The sequence below is a fragment of the Anopheles gambiae genome, chromosome 2, assembly GCF_943734735.2.
Source record: "Anopheles gambiae chromosome 2, idAnoGambNW_F1_1, whole genome shotgun sequence".
Taxonomy (NCBI): Eukaryota; Metazoa; Arthropoda; class Insecta; order Diptera; family Culicidae; genus Anopheles; species Anopheles gambiae.
Genome location: NC_064601.1, coordinates 29,625,778 through 29,642,517, shown reverse-complemented (window position 1 = coordinate 29,642,517; position 16,740 = coordinate 29,625,778). Strand labels below are relative to the sequence as shown.

The 16,740-nt window shown below is 45.4% G+C and overlaps 1 protein-coding gene across 26 annotated transcripts in view; it reads left to right on the top strand.

Annotated features, from left to right (window-relative positions):
- The window catches only part of LOC1273035 (high affinity cGMP-specific 3',5'-cyclic phosphodiesterase 9A), a 127,212-nt gene that overhangs the window by 38,936 nt on the left and 71,536 nt on the right, over positions 1-16,740 (top strand). For 16 of the 26 annotated variants that reach the window (XM_061651241.1, XM_061651225.1, XM_061651238.1 and 13 more), the window contains one exon: positions 2,566-3,430. The exons of 7 other annotated variants lie outside the window; for them this stretch is intronic. The gene's annotated coding sequence lies outside the window, so the exon portion shown is untranslated. Of the gene's footprint in view, positions 1-547; positions 762-2,565; positions 3,431-16,740 lie in introns of those variants that run through there. 3 more of the 26 variants (XM_061651232.1, XM_061651230.1, XM_061651231.1) reach the window with 3 other exon arrangements.

The following is a 16,740-nucleotide window of genomic DNA, read 5'->3' as shown; positions in this document are numbered from 1 at the left end:
CCTTCAATGAGAATATTTTGCAAATGCAACAGCTCTTCTAAACAGACTCCTGGTGTCCGTGCGCGGGTTTTCTTTTGTTCATGTGTCGACTCGATGCTGTCCGTTCGATGAAACAATGCGAAAAACATCGTACATCGCTTGCACGAATTGAATTACGCGTGTGGTGGTTGTCATTCCGTGTAACGGTGTCATCGATGGCGCAGGATGTGGAGTGCCTTCCAGCACTGCAAAATGACCCGCACTGCCAACCACATTAACCCCCCACCCCCTTGGTCCTTTCATCGCTAGTCTAGAATCAATTCTACCTGTACCTGTACGTTAGGAAGTGCGCCGGGTGAGTTTCGATACAGGTGGAGTGCTTATTTGCACCTTCCCACCACCGCCACTACCACCGCGGTGAAAGGATGGAGAAGATGCCTTGGATAGGACAGAGTGCGCATGTACATCGCACAAGGGGTCTCGCTCGATCGATCGGTTTCCCTTCGTGAGCGCGACGCTGCCATCGGGCTGCCCGAAGCACTGGCTGCCGAAGCTGGTGCAGGCCTTCGCCACTCGAAAAACGGGAACACCCGCGTCGGCTTTTGCTGTGACGCGACAGTGTCGGAAGCGCAACCTGCAACGCTGTACTCTCCGTCGTCGGAGTTCCTTCCAGTCGCTGCCGAACAACGCTGGCTAACGTTACAGCAGCTGAGAAACGTAACACGACACAAAAAAACGCGCCTGGTGTGCCGCGCGGGGTGGTCTGTTTTTTTTTGCTTCTGGTGTGTGCCTTGCTTGTATATGTGTATTGTGTGTGTATTCGCGTGTGTGTGCTTAGGAAGATGGAAAGGGAGAGAGAGGAGCGGTCGTGATAGTGCTGTTCTGCACGAAGACTTGCTAGAAACACGGGAATCAGCTCAGCTTGTGTAGATATACACTTGCCAGTGTGGCGACCTTGGGTTCTTTAGGCGTCAAATTGGTATTGGTGTAAATGTGTATGTGTGTGTGTGTGTGTGTGTGTGTGTGTGTGTCTGTGTGGCATACATGTGTGACACGGTCTGACGGTTTTGTGTGCTACCACCTCGCTTGTGCTAACGGATTTCCGGAAGTGGCATCAACCGGAAGTGTTCTGCATTTCTCCCTCCTTTCCCGCGTTCCCGCTACCGTGCTCCGTGGTCAACTTCCAGACATAGTTGTTCTTGCTTTTTTTTGTGTAGGCTCCCACTTTGCTTTATGACGGGATATTTTACCACCCTGTTCCAGAACTTTCCCTTGTTTTAGTCTACTGCTGCTAAATGAGAATGCCGTGTGCTGTGTCGTACTGTAAGAAGCTTTTGAAGGTTTAGAAATTACTAAAAAATACCACATGCTTACTTAATCTCAAAATGCAAGTCTGAAGTAGCATAGAAAGCATCTTTGTTCTTTGGATGAAAAATCAAGCTCTAATACTTTCAAATGTACACATTTCGTTTTGACCACGGTTTTTTGCTGCTCAGTTTTTCGTTTATCACTCACTCTATCATTCGTCAGCTTGTGCTGTTCACCAATACAAAAGCACAACTACACATTGAGGTCAAAAACGTTAGCCGCTGTGTTGTCTTTACGTCGTACGTGGAGAGGGTCAAACACAAGCCCCAAAGCTTGTGCCCGCCTAGCCGCTTCTTGATGATGTGGTAGCACGGTCTCCGAAACGCACATGGTTAGCAAAGAAGCCATGATTGATCTGATTATTTGGCTTAAGTGGACAACAAATAAATTGTGTACCACTGCGGACCGTTCACACACACACACACACACAAGTCACAGTCCAACAGGAAAGAATCAACCATTTCAACAGCACACAACAGGACAGCCACACATGGAGTCAAACATTAAGGGGGTAGAAGCGGCAAACAAAAAAAGCTAGTCAGTCTAGTCAGTCAACACCGTCAGCAGTGCCACTTGAAATGGCGATGGCACCGAAGTCAGCCAGTGTCAGTCTTCAAGCGGCTGTAATCGGATAACATTTGTCCGGTACTTGTCAATGTCTTGAATTTTGGTTTGCGGTATGCGGTGGCAGAGTGCAGTGGCAGTCGCAAAGAAAGCTGCCGATTCTCATGCTGGTCGCTGTTCGAACTCCTCATGCAAAGATTCTTCATTTAATTCCTGTTTTAATGGCTTAAGCGGGCGCGCGCGCACGCGTGCTGGTGTGCAGGCGTTTTTTTACCCTGAACAGACATAATGGCCGCATAAAAGGTCTTCGTCTAATTTCGGTCCTCGGTGGTGCTGTAAGCAGGAGCCGCTTTTAAAAGGCACATCTTTTCGTTGCTGTGGTTTCGTTGATTAGAATCAATTGGGAAGATTGTCATATTTGGTTGCCTTTTCATCGTCGGATAGGTTCAACAGATGACGACGGTAGCAGCGATGTGGCAATCGGGTGGGTTTTGGGGTATTCTAGCCTGTATGGTTTTCTTGTGTGATATGGTATTACTCTGTTGTGCATGTGATCACAGAGTCTGTAAGGCCGAGTAAGAGTGTTGTAATTGATGTGAATCATGCTTAATATTTAATTTGTGTTTTTGTGTGTCTTTTCATACCACTTTATAGCTAAATGACAGTTCGTGTTGAAGTGTGTGCAACAAACAATTCTGTAATCTAAAAACAAAGGAAGAAAAAAGGAATAGAATCTTAAAAATGTAAAAAAATGTGTCGTAAATCTGAATGGTTTAATGTTTGATGAAACAATTGGAAGTGATGGACAACTATAGTACATGAAATATTGTGTGTTTGTGTTTGTGCGTGTGTGTGTGAGTGTAAAACCAATGTAACGAGCAGCAAAGAAGTGCTGTAATCAGAGTGTGACATAGTTTGTGACAAAACAAACCGAAAAAGAAAAGAAGAAAAGCAGGATTAAGTGATATTCTACCCACTGCGCACGTATTCGGGGAGCGTGTGTGTAGCACACAAGAAAAAGTATGGAATGTATGGAAAAGTAATACGCCCAACAAGTTGCAGCTAGTTGCAATCAAAGCAGCTGCGGTGTGCAGTAGTCGCAAGAATAATCCCCTCAGAACATCGCTTCACGTGTGGCGGACCTCGGTATTAGCGGACCTTTTTAACGCTCTGTCCTTCAAGTGGTGGCGTACGGTGATGGTCCGTGCTTAAACAGTAAAAGAGACGTGTTTTTGCGTCTCATTGGGGCTGTAGTTCCAACTACTGCATATTACCCTGTGTCGGCTACGGTAAAGAAAATAGAAGTAAGGCTTACAGGCAGTTTGTTTGGATTGCTGCATCCCGCGTGTCTTGGTTGTTTGTGCAGTGCAGTGTTGTGCTTTTGGTGAACGAAAAAGGACGGAGACGGCGTGCTGGTAAACAGATCGGTGCACAGATAAGGCCTATCGAGAGAGAAACCAATTCTAGCAAGTTCCTGTGCCAGGACGTCGTCACAAAAAGGACTTCGCGAAACTATACGGTGAGCGCTTACAATACCATTCTGTTGGAACACTTTTTACAAGACCGAGCCGTGAGGTAGGGTTTTACGGTCTCGGTGGGATCACAAAAGCATGACGCGCACTGGTACCGCGTAGTCCTGAGAGCATGGGACATCGTTGTACAAGGCACGCCGTTGTCAGACGCGTTTGCGACTGTGGTAGAAATGGGACCCAATTGTTTCGCACCCCGTTCCGGGAAAGATCGATTTCTTGACGGAGGTTAGCAGGTTGAGGTTTTTCCTTTTTATTCACAGTAAGGTAACATCGTTGGGGAATCAAAGCCATCAGCGTGAAAGTTTCATGCCTGCTTCTTGCTATACGTTCCTGTTGTACTCCTTTCCCTCCAAACATCCCACCCCTGGGGTCGCGGAAAAGTCTTTGACTTTGTGCCGCAGCTCGGCAAAGCCGAAAACTTTGACACGTTTCACTGCTTGCTCTCACTCTGTCAAGTCTGGCTCCCAGTTTGCCAGTTTTCAATCAGTCAACTTCATCCTGTACGGTATTTCATCCGCGGCAGGCCGCCCCCGCTGCCGACCGACCGACGACCCGCGTACGACAGCCGCCAAAGACTCTATTATTCATTGCACCTTGGCCGTGATGGTAGTGGCGGTGATGGTACCGCGGGTTCGCACGGGTGGTGAACCAATCGACGGAGCTTATCAGACATTTTATAACTCCCCGTGCCACTCGGAGCATGTGTGTCTGTGTGTCTGTGTGCTCTTTTTAACCGTACCTGTTGCCCTTCGGTACGGTTGCGCAGTACTTGAAAGTATGCGCTATAAGCACCAACGGGAAGCAGCTTACACTTAACGTCCGTGCGGTTGCAATTCGGACCTGGGTTGTTTGCTACCGGAGTTTCCCACCAGAACCAGCCAACATTACCATGTTTGCGTGCTTTTTTCTCTTCCTGATGACTGTTTTCTTAATGGTTTTGCAGCTCAATTTTATCGAGAGTTTTTTCTCTCTTTCTCTCTCCATTGTTATTGATGTCTTCTTGGTGCAAGCATAGCATGCAAGGAAAAGAAGCGGGTAATGGGTCCCTTAGGCTTCTTTTTAAAACATTAAACCCAAGCGCGCACGGTTGGGAAACCTTCCGATGGGTTATATCCGTTGGGGCGAATAATGTGGTGAAGTGTTGTGTTTTTTCTTCTTCTTTCACTCTGGCCCGTTCGGCTGGATAGTAGGGAGGGTGTTGATCGTGTTTTACTATATTATGTAACGTTAAATCTCGTTCATGTCATAGGAATATTAAATTTCCTCACCGTTCAGCTTTATTTGGATAAAATACAATGTTGAGTTGATCTGCTGTGGAATTGGATGGCGTGCTAGCACACAAAGAAAGGAATTGATAAAGCATTCGATTTTCCTTTTCCATCCAACACACCTGGAAAGCCAAAATGTGTCATTGATGTATCTTAAATCGATGACCGCGATTATCCAAAAATGCATCGAAAGGGAAGTAGAGCAACTGATTGGGCCTTTTGCCAACATTTTGCATGGCTGTGCTGCGGTCGGTACAGTCGTTGGAATGTTGGTTTTATTTTTGCTGGAGTGATTCGATTGGTAGCTTCGTTCCTTTCTTCTTTCTCTCTCTCGCTCTCGAACCGTAAATAGTTGAAAACTCTTAGTAAGGGCACACGTCGGTCAAACGCAGCGCCAAGGCCATCGGGCTGGAATGTATGTTCAGATGTCTTAATCATAATCCATTAGTGAAATCTTCGGCAGGTGAAAAACATTCCATTGGCTGTAGTATGTTTCTGTAGTATTTTTGATTCCTTCCATCTCCCGTAAAGCAACATCCTGTTTGGGTGAAGGTGTAGTGTACCTTTGGACCCGCCGAGATCTCGAGATGGGCTAGTGTTACCTTCCAACGAATCGATTTAATCGCATTCTTATGGTCCTGTGATGGAGGTAAAAAAACGAGGTAATGTAAATATCGAAACCCGGAGCCGTGGATAACCGCTGGCCTATGAAAGAGAATGGTTTCACTAATAATATTTTCCAGTATGTTTCGGTGGCGATGCGAAGAAAAACGAAAACATCGCACCCACCGGCCTACCGCAATCCACCGAAGTGTCTCGTGACATTGGCACACCGTGCGCGGGAGCGTTTTCTCGCCCGAAGTCTCGCCGGTCCGGTTGCGTTAGCATTTTCTTTGCACAAACGTGGCCTCCAAGGAAAAAGGGTAGAATGACGCAAAAATAAACAAATAAACAAACAAGCAAACAAATAAACATTGCGCGGTTTTGCGCAAGCGAGAGGAGGTCACATTCGACGTAGATTCTTTTTTTTTTTGTAGAACTTTCTGCTGCCACGAAGCAAAAAGTTTGCTTACATTTCTATGAAGTTTGACTCTCGCATGTGAATGTAGTTTTTACCTTGGCTTCTAAACGTTGTTTTTCCCCTGGCTCGTCCAATTATTATGGTGGTCCAACACAGCCAGTCAAAAGTTTTCCAACACACACGTAATACGAGAGATAAATAGAGAGAGAGAGAATACCGATTTTTGCCTAAAATTTTGGATCTTTGTTTGGTCGGCAAAAAGTGAGAGGATGGACGACGCTAAAATCGATTGTGGTCAATAAATTATTGCAATCTTGGTGTGGGTGTAGGGGTGCTGGAATCGCCAGGCCGAACGGGAGAAAATATTGTACCTGACCACCCATCGAATCGGGCCAGTAATTGGCGGCAGCGTTTGGAAATAAGAAGAAGAAGTAAGATCAGATGACGACACCGACGACGAGCATGATGATGATGACGATAATTTGCGCAAATTATGCATCATTTACCATTTTGGCTTGGCGACTGTTTTTAACAGGAAGTTTGATTGAAATGGGATGGGACGGATGGGCGGTAGGCCGTGTCGTTATATTGATGCTCGGATTTCCACTCGAAACGTTCGTGTTCCGAACGCACCTTCTCTCGTTCAGCGGATATTGGACTGGCATTAACGTTTGACAGGTTGAAAATATTGTGCTACATGTACCTGTCGACAAGGCATACGATAGCGAGAGCACTTTTGCTCCATCCCCGCCTGCTGACATGTGCGGAATACAGGGTTTAAATGTTATTAATTACGGCGTAATTTAATATGTGGTTTGAGGTTCTGATTGATACGATCTGAATATCTGTTCGGAATTAACAAGTTCGGTTGTTCTGTGTGGTTGTCGTTGCTTGTTGCATTGATTGGGATCCAGAGCTTTAAGTGTGTGTGGTAAAAAGAGTTATTGTTCTGTATATTTATTCCATGCCAAAGGGGAATAATATATTTACCGAGAAAGATAACTGAAATACGAGATTTTGTTGTCGCCCTAGCAGCATAACAAATGGTACGTGACAAAACTGAGCAAACTGAGGCGATTGTTTCTCAACTGTTGGGGGTAAACTCTGTCATACAGTGCTGAGAATAAGTATAGGGCAATTTAAGTATCGACAAAGCGCCTCTTTTCTTGGAATTATATTGAGTGAATTGAGCAAAAATGCCCAGGGCCTTTGCGAATTTTGTACTGATTTGAAATGATTTGTATGCTCAGAAATAGCCTTGCTTGAGGCTACATTTACTACCAATAGTTTAAGAAAAATATCTTCTATTTTTCGCCCATGTCTGCTCATGTCGGCTGACAAAGCAAGAACGGATTGAAGTTCGTGGAATAAGTTTCTTCTCTCCAAAGAATTTCTCATTCATCCGCTCAATAACAAGAACCAGTTTTGGTGCCGTGTGGTAGTTCAATGGCTGGAACTCCAACAGGCGATCCGAGACACGCGCGGGAGGGCGGGCGGGAAGGATAAAAATTGTCCAAAATCTATGTTTTTTTGCCAATGTCCACCAGACCAACCATGTTCACTCCTGCTCAACAAATCATCTTTTCACCTGGACAAAGAAAACTTTACGTGCGATGGCATAACAAGGATGGGAGGAAAATAATGACCTGACACCCGAAAAGAGCAGTGGCCGGCGGCTCGTGTTCTTCGAAACATTGCCTCTATTCGTTCGTTGTTTTCGTTACCATTCTGTCCCTTTGCGATCGGCCCTGCTGTGTTCCATTCGACCATCGTTTGATGGTACGAAACTCAATCTCACACAGTTTTTCCACGCGCTTTCTTCGCCCCAACCACAAACCAACCAACCAGCCAGCAACATCCTGCCCGTAAACCGCAAGAATTGTTTCGATTGTGTCCATGTGCTGCTGAGCTGAGCGAACACAAAAGAGAGAGGGAAGGCAGCAAAAAAGAAAAACTCCTACCGAAATGGTACGAATTGGAACCACGGTGGGACAATAGTGGTGTGCACTGGTACAGTGAAAGATGGTGGCTGGGGAGAAAATACACAACGGTACATACAACGCCGGGCCGGGTTCGATTTGGCGGTGACTGAATCGTTCGATTCCGAAATGGTGGAGGTGCCTGGTGCCTGCTGCTGCCAGGTGAGGGTGAGGTGGCGTTTTTCCAATTTGCTTTACGCGAGGTGATGGTGAACAAATCGAAACGGACGTTGTACGCGTAGCAGCACTTTGCTTCGTTCACCCAAGGGTAATAGAGCTTTAGATGGAGGTGGGCAGGGTTTGAAGGGAATTCTGTTTTGCTGATCACCTTTATACTAGCCGCTGGATGAAATTTCCGAAACGATGAAAAGGAAAGTTAAGGGATGAGAATACCAAAAAAAAAAAAACATAAGCTCAGTACATAATGAAGGTGCGGTGAGATTGTTCGACACTAGAACGTTATACACGGTCTACTTACTGTTGTTGCGTTACAAGCTACATTTGTTGCTTGGTAACTGTGCGTGGGAATGTGCAGGGAAAACGCATGAACAACGAAACAAGCTGATGATTGTTTAGACTTTTACTGATGTTGCTTCATTGTAATATTCCATTATTGACCGTGTATTTGTATGCAAACGTCACTGTATTTTATTTTCTATCTGTTTGAAGGTGTACAGTATTGCGAATTAGCAATTTTAGTATTTACAGCTTTGTACTTGTCAATGATTTCAACGTTGTCCCTATTAATGATTTAATGTTATGAAGTTATGAACCCTAGTAGAAAACCTAACTTTGAACAATTTCAGCCTAAAATGTGGTTATCGCTTATGTAAGCTTGCACACAAAATCCGCTACAGAACTGTTCTTCTCAGCTGCTTCCGACGAATTGTCTCCGTGATTTCACTTCCTGCCTGCCGAACCGAACCAACCGTCTGCAACGAAAGATTGGCCGTTAAAAAATCAATTTTCATTTCCTTCTCCCGTTGCTTGCATCCACACTCTGGCCGATCTGAGCCCTCCCTCCCCCGCACCAGCGAGGGATTTGCAAGCTCTGATGTCCGAGGCGTAATAAATCATGTTCAAGGTCCAGATCCAATCTGGGGCACCGGCACATTTTCCATCTTAATGCTTGACGGGAAGTAAATGGTTCACGGCCTTCCCCCCGTCCTTTTGCCATCGCGTGCAGGAAAAGGGCGACGGTGTGGGCCCCACCTGTGCCGAGGAGGATGGAGAGAATGGGATTCATTCTTTGAGTGCGAAACCGGGCAGGTCTGATGATAATCCACCGCAAAACCCTAACCTCTCTTACTCGCTGCACTGTTTCATTTTAATCACATTAAAAAATATTCTTCCACCGTTTGCCTTCGCTGCTGCTTCGGTTGATACTGTTCGTTTCGTTACTTTGCCAATTCCTCGCGAGATGGCAGCACAGGGAAGATTGTAAAAAAAAACACGGGCACCACACGGGGAGCTTGCCCACGCTGGGACGATATCATGGGACGCTGGAAACGGGAAATAAGTGAAATCGTAATTGATGTGACGCCCGACCGGGCAGTCAAAGGATGAACACGAATGGACATAACAAGATTAAGTGTAGCTGTGGCAGTGTGTGTAGGTGTGTGAGCGTGTATGTGAGTAAGTGTCCAAGTCCTAGTGACGGCTGAAAATGGTGGACATTTTCCTAGCGGCCGTGGCTGCGAACCGAAAGGAAGCGAAAGAAAATTGAGGTCAGTTTGTTGCCTCAAACGGAAGGCAACGAGCGAGCGAGTGCCGCCACTCGACGCTTTATGCTTTTTATTTGCGCTCTCTTGTTTGTGTGACGTTTTGCCTTCCGATTCGTCGGGCGCGCTAGTCCACCGATTTTGGTACGGCACCGCCAGAACTCGGTCACTATCGTAATGGGAGGGGAGTCCTCTGCTTCTTCTGCACACAGGAAATGCGCAAACCGGGTCCATTTAACACGGGTCCGGCACCGCCACACCATCATCATCATTCTCATCATCATTAATCACGCGCTAGTGGTGGCATTTCGGCTGGTCGTGGGTGCGGGCAGGACACAACTGGGTGGGTTTGCCTTCTTCCCCATAAAGCCATACCCCGAGCACAGGGCGGTTATTTTCCGGCTCTGTTGGTTTCGGTTGGCTTCGGGATGGATGTCGGTTTTTGGTTTTGCACATTTAGCCGAGCCGCTGTTATTTGCGATAGCGAGTACAATTGCCATGAATAGGCTGCTGGCCCTGATGGATTCTGGTGGGTAGGGAGTAGAGCAGGTGTAAACGGGACGGTACGCTGTTCGCTAAAAGCCCTAGAAGTTATTTGCTTTTTTATTGTTGTTTAGGAAAATAGAAGTGCATATCGAAATGAGAACTCGTGCCGGTACGATAGCGTTCAGAGTGTGCGTGAACCATTTTTTGCCAGACACATGGGAATGTGGTAAGGTAGGTTCGGTAAGGTTCGGAGTTAGGCAGTGGTTTGCTTTTAAATACAGGATTTTAACTTGATTTCGCAAGCGTAGCAACATTTTACGCAACTGCAGCATCTGACCGGACAAGCGCTGCAGTTGTTTTCTGAAGACAACCTTCGCGCTTGATATCGCAATATCACAATATACATAATGTACATGTGTTTAAATGGATTCAGATCAATTGACAGCTTTACAATTTGGTTAGTTACAAGTTTTTATGAGATTTAAGATAAAAATAGTAAAAATACTTTTTTTCGTAAATTTCACAATGATTAGGGACGGAATACTTTAACTAATTATGTGTGTTCAATTTTCGAGTTTTTGAAAACGTTTATAAGCGTTGGTTGAATGATTGTTTCAAGCCGCAAAAACTTTTGTGATATTGTGTGCTGCGCTTGCGATATCGAGTGCGAAAGTTGTATTAAGCGTGACGACGTCCCGAAAACAACTGATGCGCTTGTCCTGTCAAATGCTGCTGAAGCGTTCATCATTGCTATGCTTGCAAAATCAAGTATACAACCCCTGTAAAGACTTATTGAATAGTTGATTTTGCTTTAAAATTGTTGTGTAGTTGAGTACAAACGTAGTACACTTGTTGTGATATTTATTTATTTATTCCATTATTACGGCACGTTTGTTGAGATATTTTAGCAAAAAAAAAAAAAAAAAAAAAAAAAAAAAAACAGAAAATAGTGAACAGCTTCAGCAATACGAAGAATTTGGCTTTGAAATTTAGGTTCGGGATTTCAATGAAAAAACAACAACAAAGCGAACAAATGCTCACTACACTAGCAGTGAGGCGTATATTCTCTTCCCCCTTCCCCTTTTAGTTTGGTTCTTTTGCTTTGCAAATAAACAAACCACACCGAACGTACACACACACAAACGAAACAGAGAGCTGACGCTTCCAGCAAACCGGAATGGAAAAGAAACAAAAAAAAAAAAAACCCAGACGTGGGTTGAATTTCTCCTATCACAAGCGTGTAATGTCGAGCGTCGAGCAAAGATCTGAAGGATTTTTGCGTGCGTTTGAGCAAAACAAAAAAAAACCATAGAAAGGATTCGATTTGTTCGGAACGAAAGTCCGCGCCACGAGTTTCATTGAAGCGCTTATATGCGCGGGACGAGAATAGCGAATGAATGCAGAGCCATCACAACACTACCAAAGCATGGGATGGATAATGTTGCGCTGCGCTAGTATCAAATGGCTGCGTTTGGATGAGATTTCATTTTCATTTTCGTTTGAACCGCCACCACACCACCACGGCGCTGCCATGGCAGCTGCCTTCTTGCGAAAGGAAAATCAAAATCTTTCATCTCTCCCGGTTCTTCCAGGATCCGAGCAGGTCCCAGATCGAATTTTTCCCAAGCAGTGAACCAACACCTGGCTCCTTCCCTCCCCCCCCCCCATCATCCCACGTATTGTTTGTTTTGTGTTATCATTGTTTCTTTATATTGATTTATGCGCCGAATCGATGCTGAGGGGGCTGAATCGAATTCATTCGGTTCATTCAGGGAGCGTGCATGCAAGAGCGTGTTGTTGTGCGATGTGTGGGATTATTTTTGCACACACACACGCCCCTTGTGTGGCCTCATTGGGATACGGGTTTTTTTTTCGCAGGCTTGTTCATGTTGGGTGTATTGTTGTTGTTGCTTTCTTGCCGTGCAAATCCAAACCATTAAATTCACTCACCGAGATATCGATTCGGAGGACGTAGAAGAACATTTCTTCGGAAAAAAGGATGACTATAATGAGGAAAATCCAGGGACGCTGAGGAATCGCATCAAAAGGAAAAGCAGCATGAGCTTGCTGCTGGACGACCATCCAGCTCAGTGGGTGGTTTTGCACAGCCTGGACCTACGAACCCTCCTTCTCGTGAGATGCTTAACCATCTCAGCAGGATTTATCGCCCGACGGTTGTTATTGACACTGCACTTAAGTGTGGGAAGCTGTGGAGGGGTTGCAAAACCGTGGAAATGGAAAGGAGCGAACCGGGTAGGATAGGCAAGAGAAACAGGCCGCTTTTATTTACATATGGGATTGGGTGCTCCGTTGTCGGGCTGCTCCAATCTCACCGAGTGGTGGGTATGTTGGTCAAGTTGGTCAAGAGCCAGGGAGGGATGAAAAGTGGCACAACGGCACGCGCCATCTTGCAATCGTTCAATCAACATCAACATTGCCGTGCTGCTGTTAGAGACTGCTGCGATGTTTTCGGGTTGTGCTGCATTCTGGTGTGTCCGTCACGACGATGGTGAAGTGTGTCAGGCGTACTGTTAGCTTTTTGTGTACGTACGGTCATAATCTGTGTGCTGTTCACTTTTTGTCAGCTGTTCTTTCCGAGCCTACACACTTTGTGCAGCCGACCGACAGTGGCCGGTGTGTCTATTTGTAGTGACAGGGCATGGGGCATAAAAGTATAAAAATGGAAAAAATGATAAAAAATGAATATAGTTAGTGGGGACTGCACTTTGTCGCTGTTGAGCGTGCGGTGGTCCAGTCCGATTGGATTTTCCTCCCGGCTTGGGGCTTTTTTGTTTCTCTTTCCAGCCGCACCATTCGTTTGTTGGTTTTATGGATTTTCACTTCCCAATGCCGCTCTGTTTGTGACTTTGGGATTACACTCGGTGGAACAAGCGGACATAGCACAGCGTTGATGGCGAATGACGTCCGGGCTTAAAAGTGGGCTTACCCGGGGACTGCCCGACACTGTTATCATTTGTACTATTTTTATGTGTATTGCTTTTTGTTTTGTGTTGAAACAATAAAACAGCTTGTTTTGTAGCCTTGGTTATTGTGAGCCGAACCGGAAACAACATCCGTATTTTATATTTGCTTGTTAAAATTAACTCATTTCACATCCTTCGCACAGTTAAGGTTTAATAAGTATTAAGTTTGATTGGCCCAAATTTAACCCCTTGCTAGGAGTTAGTTTTACCAAACTATTCATTCCCTATCAGCTTCTTATACTGAACACAAGTTCCATCCGCATCCGTATAAATTAAGATGGAGCAGCCCGGTGTTTGGTACCGGGCCCCGCCTGCTATGTTTTGACAGCAATTCAACCGCAACTTAAGTGATTTAAATAAGGCATTACAGAGTGGCCTCAATCCGCCGTGAAGCTGAAGCTTCGGTAAACAATTCAGCATTGTGTGGAGAGCATTTTCTCGCCCCGGGGAACAGGGCGCTGTTGCTAATTACCTGCGCTGTGCCTCATCCTCATCTATCCACTTTAAAATGTCAAGATAACGAAGCTGCTGGAGTAGCGCTGTGGCTGCTGTAAAGTTCAAGTTCATCATGAGTGCTGGCGCCATTCACAAGGTTCGCTTGGTTCGCTTTAAAACTGTCCTCAAATTACGAAGCATAGTCCTGGCCCGCACTTACGGAAAAATAGGGCGCCCGCCGCTGCTAATAACCGATGAACCACATCTTTCCAAGGATGCCACCCCACCTGGGCCATGCTTGGCCGATCTCGGGAGGGTATAATTAAATTATAAAAGCTCGGCCGAGGTAAGAACTTTTCCCGAATAGTGTGTATTTCCGCTCGGGGAGGGTGGTGTTTCACCCCGTTTCGGTCGGTTAAGCCCCCCCCCCCCATTCCGGCTGACGTTTACGAGCGTTCGTCGGTCGTATCGACCGTAGGTGGATGCTGCATGTAAAGTTGCGCTTCAGTCACTTTATCACACCGTCGCGTGGGAGATCGTGGGAAGTGTAGCAAACCGTTGCGGCTAGGCAACATGGGGCTGTGGACACGGGGAAGCTGGGCTGGAGAAAGTTTCAGCGATATTTTAAATAATTAATTTCTAATTCAAATGAAATGTGTTTGTCAGTTGGGATTGGCAGTGTGAGGGCGCTGGGGCTGGAAGACAGTCGCTCCGGGATACTCCAAGTGAGCTGTGTCGAGAGATTATTGGATAATATTGGATGATGTTTTCGTGGGTGGGTGGATGTGTAGCAACAGTACGAATGGTTCCTGTCGTTAAGATAAACCCTTCGAGGCTCCCTTTGAAACACAGTTTGAAGAGAAACTAAGCAGAATATAACAATTAATACTCCAAATAACACATCCATGGGAATGGAAACATTTTTCCATGTTTCACTAAAAGAATAGCTTCTTTTTAAATAGTGTGCGTTTTCCATACCGTTGTACAGATATTACTTACAAAATAATCCAACACTGATGTCCGATAGTCACAGAAATGTAGCGGATTTGGAAAATTACACGTCAACTACAAAAAGTGGTTTTCTCATTTTCCTCCCATCGAAAATGTTCACTCCATTCACGTACAAAGTTTTTTCTCATTTCCAGCCTGCATAAAGCGGTGAACTATTTTTCACTCCATTTTTGATAGTAGTGTTAAAAGTAGTAAAGCACAGCACCCCTTTTTGTCCACCACTATATCCCGAAACATTAGCAAAAGACTGAGAGAGAAAGAGAGAGAGAGTGAAAGAAAAAAAACTTGTGCACCAAAATGGGGGCTGAAGGACATGAGGACGGCTAGGGATAAAGGCATATGCTTTTAGGTAGTGTGCAGTGTAGAGTGGAAAGTTTCGATGAAATGTAATAACAGCGTGGAAAGTGGGTTGAAGGCGGACTTCCCCTCCCCCTTTTTTTGGTGGTAAAATTGAGTTTCCCATGGACAAAGGATGAAAGAGCAAAAACAGCAAAAACCGAGCAAGTATGCACTTTCGGTTGACGGATGTTTAATTGCAATGTTATGCGTTGTGCAGCGGTAGGAGCTTATTCGCTCCGGGAAATGGTTTTGTAGTTACGATGGTGAAGCTTTTGGAGTGGTTCTAAATTGGTGTGTGTGTGTATTCTGGCGTTTCTATAGTTTAGGGGTCAGTTTAGTTGGGAGTTTGCTGTCATATTGCCAGTCCATAATTGTATGGAATGGATACTTTGTTGCGAATTTGGTTGCTTTAACATTTCTGTGTTCTTCGCTTGTTTGAAGATCGTGTACAATGTCACAAAGTGTAGTAGTGAATTTGATGTACTTAAATCGCAAGAACATTTTAATTCAACCTTTATCGATTACATTATGATAACGTTTTTAATTGAAATTTGTAACATCTTTCGTTCTCAATTGAACTGTTTCAATGTAATGAAAAAGTAGCTCTCGTTTGATTGCTTTTCACATTCACAATTATCCCATTTCCATGTTTTCCCCCATACCACCACGGCAGTGTGGCGCGCATCGCTTGAAACCACAAAAAGAAATTAATGCAATACAATATTTTATAATTACTGAAACCCCGTTTCGTTTGATGTTGTTATTCTACGAAACGAGTCGTGCGTGCTTGTATATACTAAGGATAACAAAAATCCTCTCTCGTATCTCCCAGTGTTTGTCCTGTTCCAGCACCATGCTGTGTGGTGACAGTAGATGGATTAGTCGCATTATTAAAACCGACAGCGCTTAGCCAAGATTGTGACACCGGGTAACCGAAATGAGAATCAAAAGAGAGTGAAAAAAATATTCTCTCACACACACATACACACATACATGCTCACATTTGGCGTCGTCGGTTTGATGTGACCACAATGTAATGTTGGCCTAAAGCTGGGTCGGTGCGGTCGGTTTAATGGGTGGTGGTGGTTGGGTTTGGTGGTTTTTGTAAATTTTATAACATTTCCCCGGCCTGTTGCCGAACCCGCCACGGCCGCAAGGTTCGTTTCAATGCTCAGTGCAGAGTAAATGTTATGACAAACCCCCCCCTCCCATGAGTACAGTCGTGGATACGGCAGCTCGATCGCGTTTGGATCAGGCTTCAGGCGCACACGGTGCTGTTGATGCTTAGATGGTGGCAAAACGGAAATTGTGATCCGTCCCAGGGGAAGCAAGGGAAGGAGACGGCAGTGCGCTGTGACCGAGAACGGTTGGAAAGGTAGCGTGCCTTGCCGTTGGTGTCCTTTGCGCCAGTTAAACCCCCGTTGCCTACCTCCTTGGCTTTCGCCATGGGTATGTGAGGTGTAACTTTAATGATATTTGTGTTTTTGTCTTTCCTTCGATATTTCCTCACTCGCTTGCACCCCGTCCGTTGTTGCATATTTGTTGCTTCATTTCCTTTCGTAATCTTTTGTGTGTTTCGGTTTAAAGTACGTGACGAGCAGGGGAGGAGGGGGGGGGGGGTGATGAAAGTTTTTTTTTTGTTCGCGTAAAGTAACGACGCTTCATCTACAGCACATGACGTGCGCGCCCTATGGTGAAAGCTTGACGTTAGACGGGACACAATTTGAACTTTTCCTTTGTACGGTGTTACTTCACCGCCCAGACCGGGGCTGAACGGTTGTGGCTGGCAGAACGAGGGGAGGTTTCCATTCCCCGCTCGTTGACGGATTTCGGTTGACGCAGGAATACAGGGCAAAAGTTTTACCCCGTAGTGGGAAGAAGGAACTTCAGCTTGAGGCATTGTTTTTTTTTCTCTCTCTTTTCTGGTTGGTGCGAGAAAGTTTAACAGCCAGACCTCTCTTTTTTCTTCTTCTTCCCCTCCCTCTTTCGCACCCTCTTTCTGATTATTTCGTCCTTGGGTAAAAGGTTGGAAGACAACAGACATCACAACATT